The sequence below is a fragment of the Pseudophryne corroboree genome, chromosome 9 (genome assembly GCF_028390025.1).
Source record: "Pseudophryne corroboree isolate aPseCor3 chromosome 9, aPseCor3.hap2, whole genome shotgun sequence".
In the NCBI taxonomy this organism is placed as follows: Eukaryota; Metazoa; Chordata; class Amphibia; order Anura; family Myobatrachidae; genus Pseudophryne; species Pseudophryne corroboree.
Window position 1 is genome coordinate 382,392,701 of NC_086452.1, and position 16,887 is coordinate 382,409,587.

A 16,887-nucleotide genomic window follows, 5' to 3' on the forward strand; every position below is an offset into this window, starting at 1 on the left:
CAAGGAGGCTGTCTTTCCTGGGATGATCCTCGACACGGAGATGCAGAGGGTGTTTCTCCCAGTGGAGACAGCGTTGTTGAAACAGTCAATGGTCCGGGATGTCTTAAAGACTGACCGGGTATCGGTTCATCAGTGCACCCGCCTTTTGGGGAAGATGGTTCCCTCCTACGAGGCTCTGCAGTACGGAAGGTTTCATGCTCGGTCCTTTCAGCTGGATCTCCTGGACCAGTGGTCGGGATCTCACCTACACATGCATCAGAGGATACGTCTGTCGTCGAAAGCAAGGATTTCACTCCTCTGGTGGCTACAACTGCCGCACCTTCTGGAGGGCCGCAGATTCGGGGTTCAGGACTGGATCCTTCTAACTACGGATGCAAGTCTCAGAGGTTGGGGAGCAGTCACTCGAGGGGAAACCTTCCAAGCAAGGTGGTCAAGTCAGGAATCCCTTCTTCCTATTAACATCCTGGAGCTAAGAGCCCTGTACCACGGTCTTCTTCAAGCAGCACACCTTCTACAGGGTCAGGCTGTTCAGGTGCAGTCGGACAACGTGACCACGGTGGCCTACATAAACTGACAAGGCGGAACGAAGAGCAGAGCTGCAATGTCAGAGGTGGCAAGAATCCTCCTCTGGGTGGAAAGGCACGCAGTGGCGATGTCAGCAATCTTCATTCCAGGAGTAGACAACTGGGAAGCGGACTTCCTCAGCAGACACGATCTCCATCCAGGAGAGTTGGGCCTCCACCCAGAGGTGTTCGAGGAGGTAACCAGTTGGTGGGGTGTACCTCACATAGACATGATGGCATCCCGCCTCAAACAAGAAGCTGCAGAGGTACTGTTCCAGGTCGAGAGACCCACAAGCAGTGGCGGAGGACGCACTGGTGACACCGTGGGTGTTCCAGTCAGTGTATGTGTTCCCTCCACTTCCTCTCATTCCAAGAGTCTACAGCTTGTAAAAAGAACAAGGGTTCAGGCAATCCTCATTGCTCCGGGCTGGCCAAGGAGGGCTTGGTACGCGGATCTGCTGGATCTACTACTGGAAGATCCACGGCCTCTACCTCTTTGGGAGGATATTCTACAACAGGGGCCTTTCGCTTATCAAGACATACCACGGCTACGTTTGACGGCATGGCGGTTGAGCGCCAGATCTTAGCTCGGAAGGGTATTCCGAGCGCAGTTATTCCTACCTTGATGCAGGCTAGGAAGGGAGTAACGTCTAAACATTACCATCGAATTTGGAAAAAATGTGTCTTGGTGTGAATCCAAGAAGTCTCCTGCGGTGGAGTTTCAAGTTGGACGGTTTCTCCTATTCCTGCAAGCAGGTGTGGATATGGGCCTGAGATTGGGGTCACTAAAGGTCCACATTTCGTCGTTATACATTTTCTTCCAGAAACAATTGGCTGCCCTTCCTGAGGTTTAGACCTTTTTGAAAGGGGCTCTGCACATCCAACCTCCCTTTGTGGCGCCGACGGCTCCCTGGGACCCTGACGTGGTGTGGCATTTCCTGCAATCGGATTGGTTTGATCCTTTACAGGAGGCTGAGGTCAAGTTTCTCACGTGGAAGGCTGTCACTTTGTTGGCCTTGGCTTCTGCACAACGTGTGTCGGAATTGGGGGCTTTGTCCTGTAAAAGTCCCTATTTGGTCTTCCATGAAGATAGGGCAGAACTCAGGCCGTGTCAACAGTTCCTTCCAAAGGTTGTGTCGGCTTTTCATATCAACCAACCTATTGTGGTGCTACTGACTCATCAATTGCTTCGAAGGCCTTGGATGTTGTGAGGGCTTTGAAGATCTACTGTATGTGAAGAGGACTGCTCATCACAGAAATTCAGACTCTGTTTGTCCCGTATGATCCCAAGAAAATTTGGTGTTCTGCTTCTAAGCAGACGATTTCTCGCTGGATCAGGTTCACTATCCAGCATGCTTATTCTATGGCAGGATTGCTGTGTCCGAAATCTGTTAAGGCCCACACTACTCGTAAGGTGGGTTCTTCCTGGGCGGCTGCCCGGGGTGTCTCGGCTTTACAGCTTTGCCGAGCGTGTACTTGGTCTGGGTCGAACACGTTCGCTAAGCTTTACAAGTTCGATACTTCGGCTTCTGAGGCCCTCAAGTTTGGTCAAGCAGTTCTGCAGGAGCCTCCGCGCTCTCCCTCCCGTTGTGGAAGCTTTGGTACATCCCCATGGTACTAATATGGACCCCAGCATCCTCTAGGACGTAAGAGAAAATAGGATTTTAATTACCTACCGGTAAATCCTTTTCTCGTAGTCCGTAGAGGATGCTGGGCGCCAGCCCAGCGCTTCGTTTTTCTGCTGTGGTTATTTGGTCAGTACTGCTTTGTTCTTAGTTAAGTACGGAGTTATTACTTGGTTCAGTAATGTTATTCAGCTGTTGTTGAGTTTTCTGGCTTGGTTGCCGGGTTTGCCTTGTTTGTGTGAGCTGGTATGAATCTCGCCACTATCTGTGTAATTCCTTCTCTCAAAGTATGTCATCTCCTCGGGCACAGTTTCTAGACTGGGTCTGGTAGGGGGGGCATAGAGGGAGGAGCCAGCCCACACTGTTAAACTCTTAAAGTGCCAATGGCTCCTGGTGGACCCGTCTATACCCTATGGTACTAATATGGACCCCTGCATCCTCTACGGACTACAAGAAAAGGATTTACCGGTAGGTAATTAAAATCCTATTTTCACCATAGCTACGCTGAAACCTTTCTAAATTAAGAGTTTTAATAGTGTCCACGTAAATGTTTTTAGTTACAGCTCAAATAACAAAGTCCACACATAAAATCCTATCTGTTTTCTAACACAGTTTAGTAAAGGAAAGAAAATATATTTTCTACAGTTACCTTTGGACTTTAAATAGTGTTTAGAGAAGTCTAGAATAATACATACACTATGACTTTAAATAAATTACTTGTTACTCTCTAAGCCACATTATAAGGCTCGTCACTTACACAGTGCATCCAGAAAGTATTCACAGCGCTTCACTTTTTCCACATTTTGTTATGTTACAGCTTTATTCCTAAATGGAATAAATTAATTTCTCTGACGTCCTAGTGGATGCTGGGGACTCCGTAAGGACCATGGGGAATAGACGGCTCCGCAGGAGACTGGGCACATCTAAGAAAGATTTAGGACTATCTGGTGTGCACTGGCTCCTCCCCCTATGACCCTCCTCCAAGCCTCAGTTAGATTTCTGTGCCCGGCTGAGCTGGATGCACACTAGGGGCTCTCCTGAGCTCCTAGAAGACAGTATAGTTTAGGTTTTTTATTTTCAGTGAGTCCTGCTGGCAACAGGCTCACTGCAACGAGGGACTAAGGGGAGAAGAAGCGAACCTACCTAAGTGGTGGTAGCTTGGGCTTCTTAGGCTACTGGACACCATTAGCTCCAGAGGGATCGAACACAGGACCCGACCTCGTCGTCCGTTCCCGGAGCCGCGCCGCCGTCCCCCTTACAGAGCCAGAAACAAGAAGGTGGTCCGGAAAATCGGCGGCTGAAGACTTCTGTCTTCTCCAAGGTAGCGCACAGCACTGCAGCTGTCCGCCATTGCTCCTCATGCACACCACACACTGCGGTCACTGATGGGTGCAGGGCGCTGGGGGGGGGCGCCCTGAGCAGCAATAATAACACCTTGGCTGGCAAAACTAACACCATATATAGCCCCAGAGGCTATATAGGTGTATATTAACCCCTGCCAGAAACGATAAAATAGCGAGAGAAAGCCCGCCGAAAAAGGGGCGGAGCCAACTCCCTCAGCACACTGGCGCCATTATTCCCTCACAGCTTCGCTGGAAGGAAGCTCCCTGGCTCTCCCCTGCAGTCCTGCACTACAGAAAGGGTAAAAAAGAGAGGGGGGGCACAAATTTAGGCGCAGTATATGTATATTATAGGCAGCTATAGGGGAAAACACTCTGTATAGTGATATCCCTGTGTTATATAGCGCCCTGGTGTGTGCTGGCATACTCTCCCTCTGTCTCCCCAAAGGGCTTTGTGGGGTCCTGTCCTCTGTAAGAGCATTCCGTGTGTGTCTGCTGTGTGTCGGTACTGCTGTGTCGACATGTATGATGAGGATAATGATGTGGAGGCGGAGCAAATGCCTGTGAATGTGATGTCACCCCCTGCGGGGTCGACACCAGTGTGGATGGACTTATGGAAGGAATTACGTGACAGTGTCAGCTCCTTACATAAAAGGTTTGACGACATAGGACAGCCGGCTACTCAGCTTGTGCCTGTCCAAGCGTCTCAAAGGTCATCAGGGGCTATAAAACGCCCGCTACCTCAGATGACAGATACCGATGTTGACACGGATACCGACTCCAGTGTCGACGATGATGAGACGAGTGTACCCTCCAATAGATCCACCCGTTATATGATTGAGGCTATGAAAAATGTTTACACATTTCTGATGATACCCCAGGTACCACAAAAAAGGGTATTATGTTTGGTGAGAAAAAACTACCAGTAGTTTTTCCTGCATCTGACGAATTAAATGAGGTGTGTGAGGAAGCGTGGACTTCCCCAGATAAGAAATTGATCATTTCTAAACGGTTAATGGCTGCGTACCCTTTCCCGCCAGAGGATAGGTCACGCTGGGAAACAACCCCTAGGGTAGATAAAGCATTGACACGCTTATCAAAGAAGGTGGCACTACGGTCTCCGGATACGGCCGCCCTAAAAGAACCTGCTGATAGAAAGCTGGAAAGTACCCTAAAAGCTATATACACACACACTGGCATTATATTGAGACCCGCTATTGCATCAGCTTGGATGTGCAGTGCTGCGTGGTCAGACTCCCTGTCGGAAAACATTGATACCATGGATAGGGACAATATTTTGCTAACGATTGACTATATAAAAGAAGCGGTCTTATACATGCGTGATGCACAGAGGGATATTTGCCGGCTGGCATCAAAAATAAGTCCTATGTCCATTGCCGCCAGACGGGGGCTATGGACTAGGCAATGGTCAGGTGATGCCGACTCCAAGCGGCACATGGAAGTTTTACCCTATAAAGGGGCGGAACTTTTTGGGGAAGGTCTTTCAGACCTCGTTTCCACAGCTACTGCTGGGAAATCGACCTTTTTGCCACAGGCTACCCCACAGCAAAAGAAAGCACCGTATTATCAGGTACAGTCCTTTCGGCCCCAGAAAAATAAGCGGGCTAGAGGCTCATCCTTTCTGCCAAGGGGCAGAGATAGGGGGAAAAAGCTGCAACACACAGCTAGTTCCCAGGAGCAGAAGTCCTCCCCTGCGTCCGGTAAGTCCACAGCATGACGCTGGGGCTGCTCAGGCGGAATCGGGAACGGTGGGGGCACGTCTCAGGTTTTTCAGCACACAGTGGGCTCTCTCACAAGTGGATCCCTGGGTCCTTCAAGTAGTATCTCAGGGGTACAGGCTGGAATTCGAGACGTCTCCTCCCCGCCGTTTCCTAAAATCTGCCTTGCCGGCAACTCCCTCTGCCAGGGAGGCAGTGTTGGTAGCTATTCAAAAACTGTATTCACAGAAAGTGATCGTCAAGGTACCCCTCCTTCAGCAAGGAAAGGGTTACTACTCCACAATGTTTGTGGTACCGAAACCGGACGGTTCGGTGAGACCCATCTTAAATTTAAAAACCTTGAACACTTATATCAAAAGGTTCAAGTTCAAGATGGAATCGCTCAGGGCGGTTATTGCGAGCCTGGAGGAGGGGGATTACATGGTATCCCTGGACATCAAGGATGCGTACCTGCATGTCCCCATTTACCCTTCGCACCAGGAGTACCTCAGATTTGTGGTACAGGACTGTCACTATCAGTTCCAGACGCTGCCGTTCGGGTTATCCACGGCACCGAGGGTCTTTACCAAGGTAATGGCCGAAATGATGATACTCCTTCGCAAGAAGGGAGTTTTAATTATCCCGTACTTGGACGATCTCCTGATAAAGGCGAGGTCCAAAGAACAGTTGATAGTGGGGGTGGCACTTTCTCAGGAAGTGCTACAACAGCACGGCTGGATTCTAAACATTCCAAAGTCACAGCTGGTCCCGACGACACGTCTTCTGTTCCTGGGAATGATTCTGGACACAGACCAGAAAAGAGTGTTTCTTCCACTGGAAAAAGCCGAGGAATTGTCATCTCTGGTCAGAGACATTCTAAAACCAGGAAAAGTGTCGGTACATCAATGCACACGAGTCCTGGGAAAAATGGTAGCTTCGTACGAAGCAATTCCATTCGGAAGGTTCCACGCAAGGACGTTCCAGTGGGACCTGTTGGACAAATGGTCCGGGTCCCATCTCCAGATGCAACAGCGGATAACCCTATCGGCCAGAACCAGGGTGTCGCTGCTGTGGTGGCTGCAGAGGGCTCATCTACTAGAGGGCCGCAGATTCGGAATACAGGACTGGGTCCTGGTGACCACGGATGCCAGCCTTCGGGGCTGGGGGGCAGTCACAAAGGGAAGAAATTTCCAAGGACTGTGGTCAAATTGGGAGATTTCTCTTCACATAAATATCCTGGAGCTAAGGGCCATTTACAATGCCCTAAGCCAGGCAAGACCCCTGCTTCAAAACCAGCCGGTACTGATCCAGTCAGACAACATCACGGCGGTCGCCCATGTAAACAGACAGGGCGGCACGAGAAGCAGGATGGCGATGGCAGAAGCCACAAGGATTCTCAGATGGGCAGAGAATCATGTGTTAGCACTGACGGCAGTGTTCATTCCGGGAGTGGACAACTGGGAAGCAGACTTCTTCAGCAGGCACGACCTCCACCCGGGAGAATGGGGACTTCATCCAGAAGTCTTCCAAATGCTGGTCAACCGGTGGGAAAAACCACAGGTAGACATGATGGCGTCCCGCCTCAACAAGAAGTTGAAAAGATATTGCGCCCGGTCAAGAGACCCTCAGGCGATAGCGGTGGACGCTCTAGTGACACCATGGGTGTACCAGTCGGTTTATGTGTTTCCTCCTCTGCCTCTCATACCCAAGGTACTGAGAATAATAAGAAGGCGAGGAGTGAAAACCATACTCGTGGTTCCGGATTGGCCAAGAAGAGCTTGGTACCCGGAACTTCAAGAGATGCTTACAGAGGACCCTTGGCCTCTGCCGCTCAGACAAGACCTGCTGCAGCAGGGACCCTGTCTGTTCCAAGACTTACCGCGGCTGCGTTTGACGGCATGGCGGTTGAACACCGGATCCTGAAGGAAAAGGGTATTCCGGAGGAAGTCATCCCTACCCTGATCAAAGCCAGGAAGGATGTCACCGCAAGACATTATCACCGCATTTGGCGAAAATATGTTGCTTGGTGTGAGGCCATGAAGGCCCCGATGGAGGAATTTCAATTGGGTCGATTCCTGCACTTCCTGCAAGCAGGGGTGACGTTGGGCCTCAAATTGGGGTCCATAAAGGTCCAGATTTCGGCTCTGTCGATTTTCTTCCAAAAAGAACTGGCTTCTCTGCCCGAAGTTCAGACTTTTGTCAAAGGAGTACTGCATATTCAGCCTCCTTTTGTGCCCCCAGTGGCACCTTGGGATCTCAATGTGGTTTTGGCATTCCTGAAATCACATTGGTTCGAACCACTTAAGACTGTGGATTTAAAATATCTCACGTGGAAAGTGGTCATGCTGTTGGCCTTGGCGTCGGCCAGGCGGGTTTCAGAATCGGCGGCTTTGTCTTGTAAAAGCCCTTATCTGATTTTCCATATGGATAGGGCAGAATTGAGGACTCGTCCTCAGTTTCTCCCAAAGGTGGTCTCAGCTTTTCACTTGAACCAACCTATTGTGGTGCCTGCGGCTACTAGGGACTTGGAGGATTCCAAGTTGCTGGACGTAAATTTATATTTCCAGGACGGCTGGAGTCAGAAAGACTGACTCGCTGTTTATCCTGTATGCACCCACCAAGCTGGGTGCTCCTGCTTCTAAGCAGTCTATTGCGCGCTGGATTTGTAGCACTATTCAGCTGGCGCATTCTGCGGTAGGCTTACCGCAGCCTAAATCTGTAAAAGCCCATTCCACACGGAAGGTGGGCTCATCTTGGGCGGCTGCCCGAGGGGTCTCGACTTTACAACTTTGCCGAGCAGCTACTTGGTCGGGGGCAAACACGTTTGCAAAATTCTACAAATTTGATACCCTGGCTGAGGAGGACCTGGAATTCTCTCATTCGGTGCTGCAGAGTCATCCGCACTCTACCGCCCGTTTGGGAGCTTTGGTATAATCCCCATGGTCCTTACGGAGTCCCCAGCATCCACTAGGACGTCAGAGAAAATAAGATTTTACTCACCGGTAAATCTATTTCTCGTAGTCCGTAGTGGATGCTGGGCGCCCATCCCAAGTGCGGATTGTCTGCAATACCTGTACATAGTTATTGTTACAAAAATCGGGTTTTGTTGTGAGCCATCTCTTCAGAGGCTCCAATTTGTTATCATACTGTTAACCGGGGTTCCTATCACGTGTTATATTATGTGATTGGTGTGGCTGGTATGAGTCTTACCCGGGATTCAAAAATCCTTCCTTATTGTGTCAGCTCTTCCGGGCACAGTTCCTAACTGAGGCTTGGAGGAGGGTCATAGGGGGAGGAGCCAGTGCACACCAGATAGTCCTAAATCTTTCTTAGATGTGCCCAGTCTCCTGCGGAGCCGTCTATTCCCCATGGTCCATACGGAGTCCCCAGCATCCACTACGGACTACGAGAAATAGATTTACCGGTGAGTAAAATCTTATTTTTTCCCTCAAAATTCTACACACAATGGTCGTCATTCCGAGTTGATCGCTCGCTGCCGATTTTCGCAGTGCAGCGATTAAGTAAAAAAAAATGCAAAAAATGCGCATGCTACGCAGCACGCATGCGCTAAGTACTTTCACACAAAACTTTGTAGAGTACACAAGCTCGAGCGACGTTTTATCATCGCTCGAGTGATCGTAGTGTGATTGACAGGAAGTGGGTGTTTCTGGGCGGAAACTGGCCGTTTTCACGGAGTGTGCTAAAAAACGCAGGCGTGCCAGGTAAAAACGCAGGAGTGGCTGGAGAAACGGGGGAGTGGCTTGCCGAACGCAGGGCGTGTTTATGACGTCAAACCAGGAACTAAACGGACTGAGGTGATCGCAATCTAGGAGTAGGTCTGGAGCTACTCAGAAACTGCAGCAAATTATTTAGTAGCAGTTCTGCTAATCTTTCGTTCGCTATTCTGCTAAGCTAAGATACACTTCCAGATGGCGGCGGCCTAGCGTGTGCAATGCTGCTAAAAGCAGCTAGCGAGCGAACAACTCGGAATGAGGGCCCATGCACAATAATGGCAACGTGAAAAAAAGTTGTTGTTTTTTTTAGATTTTTGCTAATTTATTAAAAATAAAAAACTAAGAAATCACATGTAAGGATTCACAGCCTTTGCTCAATACTTTGTTGATGCACCTTTGGCAGCAATTACAGCGTCAAGTCTTTTTGAATATGATGCCACAAATTTGGCACACCTATCTTTGGGCAGTTTCGCCCATTCCTCTTTGCAGCACCTCTCAAGCTCCATCAGGTTGGATGAGAAGCGTCAGGGCACAGCTATTTTCAGATCTCTCCAGCTATGTTTAATCGTATTCAAGTCTGGGCTCTGGCTGGGCCACTCAAGGACGTACACAGAGTTGTCCTGAAGTCAAGTCACTCCTTTGATATCTTGGCTGTGTGCTTAGGGTCGTTGTCCTGCTGAAAGATGAACCATCGCCCCAGTCTGAGGTCAGGAGCGCTCTGGAGCAGGTTTTCATCCAGGATGTCTCTGTACATTGCTGCATTCATCTTTCCCTCTATCCTAACTAGTCTCCCAGTTCCTGCTGCTGAAAAACATCACAGCATGATGCTGCCACCACCATGCTTCACTGTAGGGATGGTATTGGCCTGGTGATGAGCGGTGCTTGGTTTCCTCCAAACATGACGCCTGGCATTCACACCAAACAGTTCAATCTTTGTCTCATCAGATCAGAGAATTTTGTTTCTCATGGTCTGAGAGTCCTTCAGGTGCATTTTGGCAAACTCCAGGCGGGCTGCCATGTGCTTTTTGCTAAGGAGTGGCTTCCATTTGGCCACTCTACCATACAGGGCTGATTGGTGGATTCTGCAGAGATGGTTGTCCTTCTGGAAGCTTCTTCACAAAGGAATGCTGTAGCTCCGACAGAGTGACCATCGGGTTCTTGGTCACCTCACTGACTAGGGCCCTTCTCCCCCGATCGCTCAGTTTAGATGGCCAGCCAGCTCTAGGAAGAATCCTGGTGGTTATGAACTTCTTCCATTTACAGATGATGGAGGCCACTGTGCTCATTGGGACCTTCAAAGCAGCAGATATTTTTCTGTTTCCTCCCCCAGATTTGTGCATCGAGACAAACCTGTCTCTAAGGTCTACAGACAATTCCTTTGACTTCATGCTTGGTTTGTGCTCCGACATGCACTGTCAAGTGTGGGACCTTATATAGACAGGTATGTGCCTTTTCAAATCATGTCCAATCAACTGAATTTACCACAGGTGGATTCCAATTAAGCTTTTGGAACATCTCAAGGATGATCAGTGGAAACAGGATGCACCTGAGCTCAATTTTGAGCTTCATGGCGAAGACTGTGAATACTTATGTATATGTGATTTCTTAGTTTTGTATTTTTAATAAATTTGCAAAAATCTCAAAACTTTAACGTTGTTATTATGGGATATTGGGGGTCATTCCGAGTTGATCGTTAGCTGCCGTTCTCAGCGTAGCGATCAGACTAAAAATCAGCTGTACTGCGCATGCCTATGGGCCGCAGTACGCACGCGCGAAGTACTTTCACACAAAACTATGCAGTTTTACACATGGTCGAGCGACTCTTTTCAGTCGCACTGCTGATCGGTGAGTGATTGACAGGAAGTGGGTGTTTCTGGGCGGAAACTGACCGTTTTCGAGGAGTGTGTGTAAAAACGCAAGCGTGCCCGATAAAAACGCAGGAGTGGCTGGGGTAACGGGGGAGTGGCTGGCCGAACGCAAGGCGTGGTTGTGACGTCAAAACAGGAACTAAACAGTCTGAAGTGATCGCTAGCTAGGAGTAAGTTTCGAGCTGCTCAGAACTGCACAATCTTTTTTTGTAGCAGTTCTGCAATCCTTTTGGTCGCACTTCTGTTAAGCTAAGATACACTCCCAGAGGGCGGCATCCTAGCATTTGCACTGCTGCTAAAAGCAGCTAGTGAGCGATCAACTCGCAATGAGGGCCATTGTGTGTAGAATATTGAGGGGAAAAATTAGTTTATTCCATTTTGGAATAAGGCTGTAGCATAACAAAATGTGGAAAAAGTGAAGCCCTCTGAATACTTTCCGGATGCACTGTATATATCTCTCCATGGCTCAACAAATAATGGGTCCGAAATACTAGTCACAAATAATCCAATTTCTATCTGGAGGAGTGTTGATTGTTCGCACAACTTTGGAAATGAAATGCCCCATACGTCGGGCACCCACAGAAAATTCATACCATGAGCAGCTTATCCAATGTTCAAACGACTCACAAGATGTCAGATTACAACTGATGCAGATCTGGGCATTTTGTAGCCGTCACTGTATGATGGCGCCACCTACCATAACCTTTACATACTGCTATCCCATGACTTTTAGCACTTCAGTTTATGTGAGGATATTGTATAGAAGTAGTTGCAAGGGGGTTGTAGCTATTACCTGTCGGACATCTCTAAGGATGTATGAGCATCCATGTATTAATTTATAATAGACAATATTATGACCTTTTATTTGATTACAAACTGTTCTTAACATAATAGCACATGAGAGGGCAGTGGGAAGATTTTGCAGTGAATCACTGAAAGTTACAGATAGAGAAGTATTTCTCTAAATGTATTTTAACCTATTTTTTCCCTTTTCTTTTTCACCAGTTATACTCAAGGAATATAAAGTGAGGATTTGTCTGTGTGTTCTGTGATGTAACTGATCCAACATGAGATACATTCGGAATGATAAATGTCAGTTCTGAAAACATTACAGTTTTCCTACCTTTCACCGGATATGGATCCACAGAAGTTTTGCACTCTTTGGATTTGCCCCTAAAACATATTCTGAGATGTTTGTTAACTAGAATGCAAGAACTGCGGAACAAATATTTACTTTGCTTTCCTAGAAGTCATCTAAGTAATTCTGCTGTCCATCAGGTATTTGGAGCGTTCTGGAATATCGGTGCAAGCATCAGGAAACGGGAATACTGTGGATTTTTTCAGTACTGACCAAGGGACATTTAATTAAATTCTCTATATACTGTACTGAAATTATAGTTAAATATTTGTTGTATTGTCCCAACACTTAAGTGTCTTCCACCACAATAATAATCCTTTTCCTTAAAATGTAGAAGAGTTGTTTTCAACATATGGCCCTCCAGCTGTTGTGGAACTACACATCCCAGAATGCCCTGCCACCGGTTTAGCATTCCCTAATGGCAAAACTGTGGCAGGGCATGCAGGGATGTGTCGTTTTACACCAGATGGAGGGCCGCATGTTGGCAAGACCTCATGTAGAACAAACTGGAGCATGGTCCTGAAATGGTTCACTGCATGCGCCTCCACTATGTAACTTTATGGTGCTGATGTGGACTCCTCTATGCTGGAACATTATTATAGAATATAATCACTGTGTAGCATTATTCCAGATGCTGTAACCATGTAATTCCATGATGTAAATGCATCACAGCTGGCAGCATAAGTCATAGCATGTTTTTTTTATTCAGTAAATTATATATTTAAAAAAAATATCTATTTTTAAATTAATTAGCAAATAAACATGAGCAGGTCATGGTATTTTTAAATAGTTATATATTGAGCAAATATGAAACAACAGTTTTTGAGTGTAGAATCGCCGCCATTGCCTGCCAGTAGAGTAGTGAATCGGATAATGAATAGCTATTAAGGGGATGTAGATATATGACCGGCGGTTAGGAGACCGCCAGTCACAATACCAACACCTACATCCCTCCCACTCAAAATCCCGACAGTCGGCATGCCGACTAGCAGGGACTGTTCGACCCTTCTCCCCTTGCTGGCATTCTAATCCCCTATACATATTCTGCAATTTTATTAATTGATTTTGTTGCTTTAGATTAACTTTCCCAGAATTACCATATCCACGAGATCCAATAGTATCGGTTAGTTTCATCACGGTAGCTTCAGATAGGTTTTGATTGGGCACAGGGTTAAGTCCCATGGATAAATTAGTGCAGTAGTCCATTTATCTATAGCGATCCATTTGACTTGCCTACAGAATGATGAAGGACCACAAATTCTGGGTTCGATCAAACCAGCAGCTTCTCTTTTTGAGTTCCAAATACAAAAACAGATGAAGGAAATGGTGTGACACAGAGAACATTTTATTTCCGTCAACCCACAAGTTCTGTCCACACTAACAGCAAGGAAAGCACAGGTGTGCATAATTTTTACGCGGTCAACTCTGCCATGTATTTCATTGCTGTCAGTGGTATACGGAGCTTACATTATAAACATTGTTTGATCTCTAACCAGCACTGTTCTCCTTTGAATATTTCTCAGTCTGCCTTATGTATAAAATACTACTCTAAGGAGACATTAAGGCCATTTCTGTATTCCCAGGGGTGAGTTAACCACTGAAGTGTTGAAAAACACTCATGTAATATAATGCAACAGAGTAAACACATTGTAAAAAAAAAAAAAAGCTCTGCATTTCCAGAAAAAAATAACAGACCTGTATTATCTGTCAAAAGCATTTCACATTTAGGAAAAAAGGAAGATTAGAAAAACATCAGCGCTCAGTAGGTCTGCCCTTCTTAAAGGTGAAATGTAATGTGCACCCTGCTTGTGTCCAGTTTTGGGTACGGTGATATACACAGATATATAATTCCATGTAAGGGTGCGATATATTTTGTGGACATTCACAGTGTCAACATGGTCATAATGGCGACATGCAGTATATTGACTGACCACGTTAACATTCATCATGTTGACATAATTAGAATGTCAACAAAACAACCCTGGTTGTTTAGCAGTCACCTGGTATGGTGTGTACGTCGGCTTTAGTGTTGTCTTCCAAGTCTGGCTGGGATCTGATGATCCAGTGGATCCAGATCCAACAGCTCTTCCAGTGGTGAGTATGCCTAACCTGCCCTCCCGAACCCAAACCTAACCTCCGCTCCCGTAGTCTAACCCTAACCTCCGCTCCCGTAGCCTAACCTCCGCTCCCGTAGCCTAACCATAACCTCCCCTACCATAGCCTAACCCTATCCTCCCCCTTCCCGTAGCCTAACCTTATCTCCTGTAGCCTAACCATAACCTCCGCTACCATAGCCTAACCCTATCCTCCCCCTTCCCGTAGCCTAACCTTATCTCCTGTAGCATAACCCTAACCTCCCCTCCCAAAGCCTAACCCTAACCTTATCTCCTGTAGCATAACCCTAACCTCCCCTCCCGTAGCCTAAACCACCAATGCCGGCCCTTGCAGAATGTCTGCATATTACATATCGATATTTGAACATTCTGCACATGCCATCATGTTCAGTGTTGACATTTTCACCACATCTGCCATGTCAGTTGCCGTCACTGTACACAATGGAACCAGGGTAATTAATTACGCTGTCCGGTCTCTAGGTTCACCACACTTAGGTCGACACTGTCTAGGTCGACTACTATTGGTTGACAGTAAGTAGGTCGACATGACAAAAGGTCGACATGGAGTTTTTCACTTTTTTAAATAATTTTTTTTAACTTTTTCATACTTTACTATCCACGTGGACTACAATTGGGAACGGTAACCTGTGCCGAGCGCACCTTGCCTGAAGCATGGCGAGCGGACATGGTGCACTAATTGGAGTTCCTGGTTGCTGTATGGAGAAAACTACACCCAAAAAAGTGAAAAAAACTCATGTCGACCTAGAAACCATGTCGACCTGCTTACTGTCGACCAATAGTGGTCGACCCTACATACCACACCCATTATTTACACAATAGATTTGGAATAAGTCAGAAATGTACCAGTTTGTATATTTAGCTCATTATGCCACTATGATAAATTATACTATACGTACTGTTACAGAGATATCTATGCAAATCATGACCGCTGTATTCACTGTACAATATTACGTACTATATGTATGGCATTCTCAAGATTTTTAGAGCGATCGGTCAAAATTAAATAAAATCCCCATATGCATCATTTGTTTTTGTTAGATACATTCTACTTATATTGTTTTTACTTGTATAGTTTAATTTTCTAATGTCTACTCTTTAGAAGAGTGTATCTAACATGTACTGTGAAAGAAATCCTCTCCTGTCTTTGTTTAGGTGGCAGGCTGACTCTACCTATCGTCATGTTATCATCCAAAGAAAAACTGATTTACATTGTACAGCAAGAAAACCCAAAGAGTGTATCTAACCTACAAATTAGGATATTTATTTAGTTTAAAAGACACTTACATTTTGAAAGACAAATCCTTCAAGGAACTCAGTCACCATTGGAAAATGCACAGCATGTTCACAAAAGTGATTTAATAGAGGGATGTGTATCAAGCCTTGGAGAGAGATAAGGTAACCGTCAGTCACTGTCACTTTACAGGCTGTGTTTGAAAAATGACAGGAGCTGATTGGTTTGTACCTTATCTTTCTTCGTGGTTTGATACATCTCCCCCTTGAGGTGTGTACACACGGTGAGATAAATCTGTAAGATTTTGACTATATAGTCAAAATCATAAGGAAAGTTAGTGCATATCTCTAGGCAGCTTGCGATACCAATTCGATCCCGATGCGCACTCCCGCGGGGTCGGTATCGCAAGGCTAGATAGACTGTGCAGGCTAGTCAATCTTGACTATCTAGTATAAAGTATAGTCAACATTGGCACTTAGTCAAAATCATACATAGACAAAATCGAAAGTACAGATAGTGAAATCTGTGCTATCTGGGCTCTGGGAGAGTTCAAGAGAAATCACATATTGTAGTCAAAATCAGGCATAACAAGGATCTCGCCGTGTGTACACACCTTTTATACAGATGTAGTTATTTCTATAACTGTGGTCTTACCATTGTGCTGCTGTACATAACCATTACTGTTCCACTGCTGATAAACAACTGGTAGAGCACAGTACTAGCTTCATCATTTATTCCTTTAGCATTATGTGTCAATGACAGAAGTAGAAGGTAGGTGTTTATGTTTCAGATTGACCATAAGCCTGTAGTAAATTAGTAGCAATGTACTTTTAAGGTAACCTAACATCAAGAATTTCCTGTTCACCTCTATGCGGTGAAGGAGAAACCTGCAACGTATGTGGCCGTAGGATGCTGGCAAAACGGTTGGAACACAGGCACCTCTTTGTTGTCGCCAGTAATTAAATTACAGGCTAAACTTTCATGGGGATTTCCAGATTGAGAGCATTATCAGCCCATATATAAATATATGTATTTGTGTATGTATATAATCTGTCGGTGCTTGGAATATCTTGCAAACACAATGTATACACTGAAATATAGATTGGATAGAATATATATTTAGGTTTGTTGCACTTGTAGATATGCAAAGAATAGATTACTTTTTATGACCAATTTATATAAAACCACTTGTATTCTATGCATTTTATATATGCTTTGTTTAAAAAAAAATATTGTTTTATTAAAGTCTTTTTTGCAGAACATTATTGTAGTTGTGGCTATTTGGATCACACGCTGCTGTGTTTGATTGTATAACCTTGCAGAGAGACTCCGCAGATTTTGCTAGCCGTTGAAATGGCCAACAATGCCCACTGTGTAGTCATTTCTGACCTTCTGTGTTGGTATTAGTTTAGTACATTAGAAAATAGGATTTTAGTACCTACCGGTAAATCCTTTTCTCGTAGTCCATAAGGGATACTGGAGATCACTTAGTACGATGGGTATAGATGGGGTCCAAAAGAGCCGGTGCATTTTAA

The 16,887-nt window shown here is 46.0% G+C and overlaps 1 protein-coding gene across 1 annotated transcript in view; it reads left to right on the forward strand.

The window, feature by feature from the left end:
* NINJ1 (ninjurin 1) overlaps positions 1-16,612 on the forward strand; it is a 126,386-nt gene extending 109,774 nt beyond the window's left edge. Inside the window, exon 4 of the mRNA XM_063940796.1 lies at positions 11,854-16,612. The gene's annotated coding sequence lies outside the window, so the exon portion shown is untranslated. The remainder of the gene's footprint in view (positions 1-11,853) is intronic.
* The last annotated feature ends 275 nt before the right edge of the window (positions 16,613-16,887 follow it).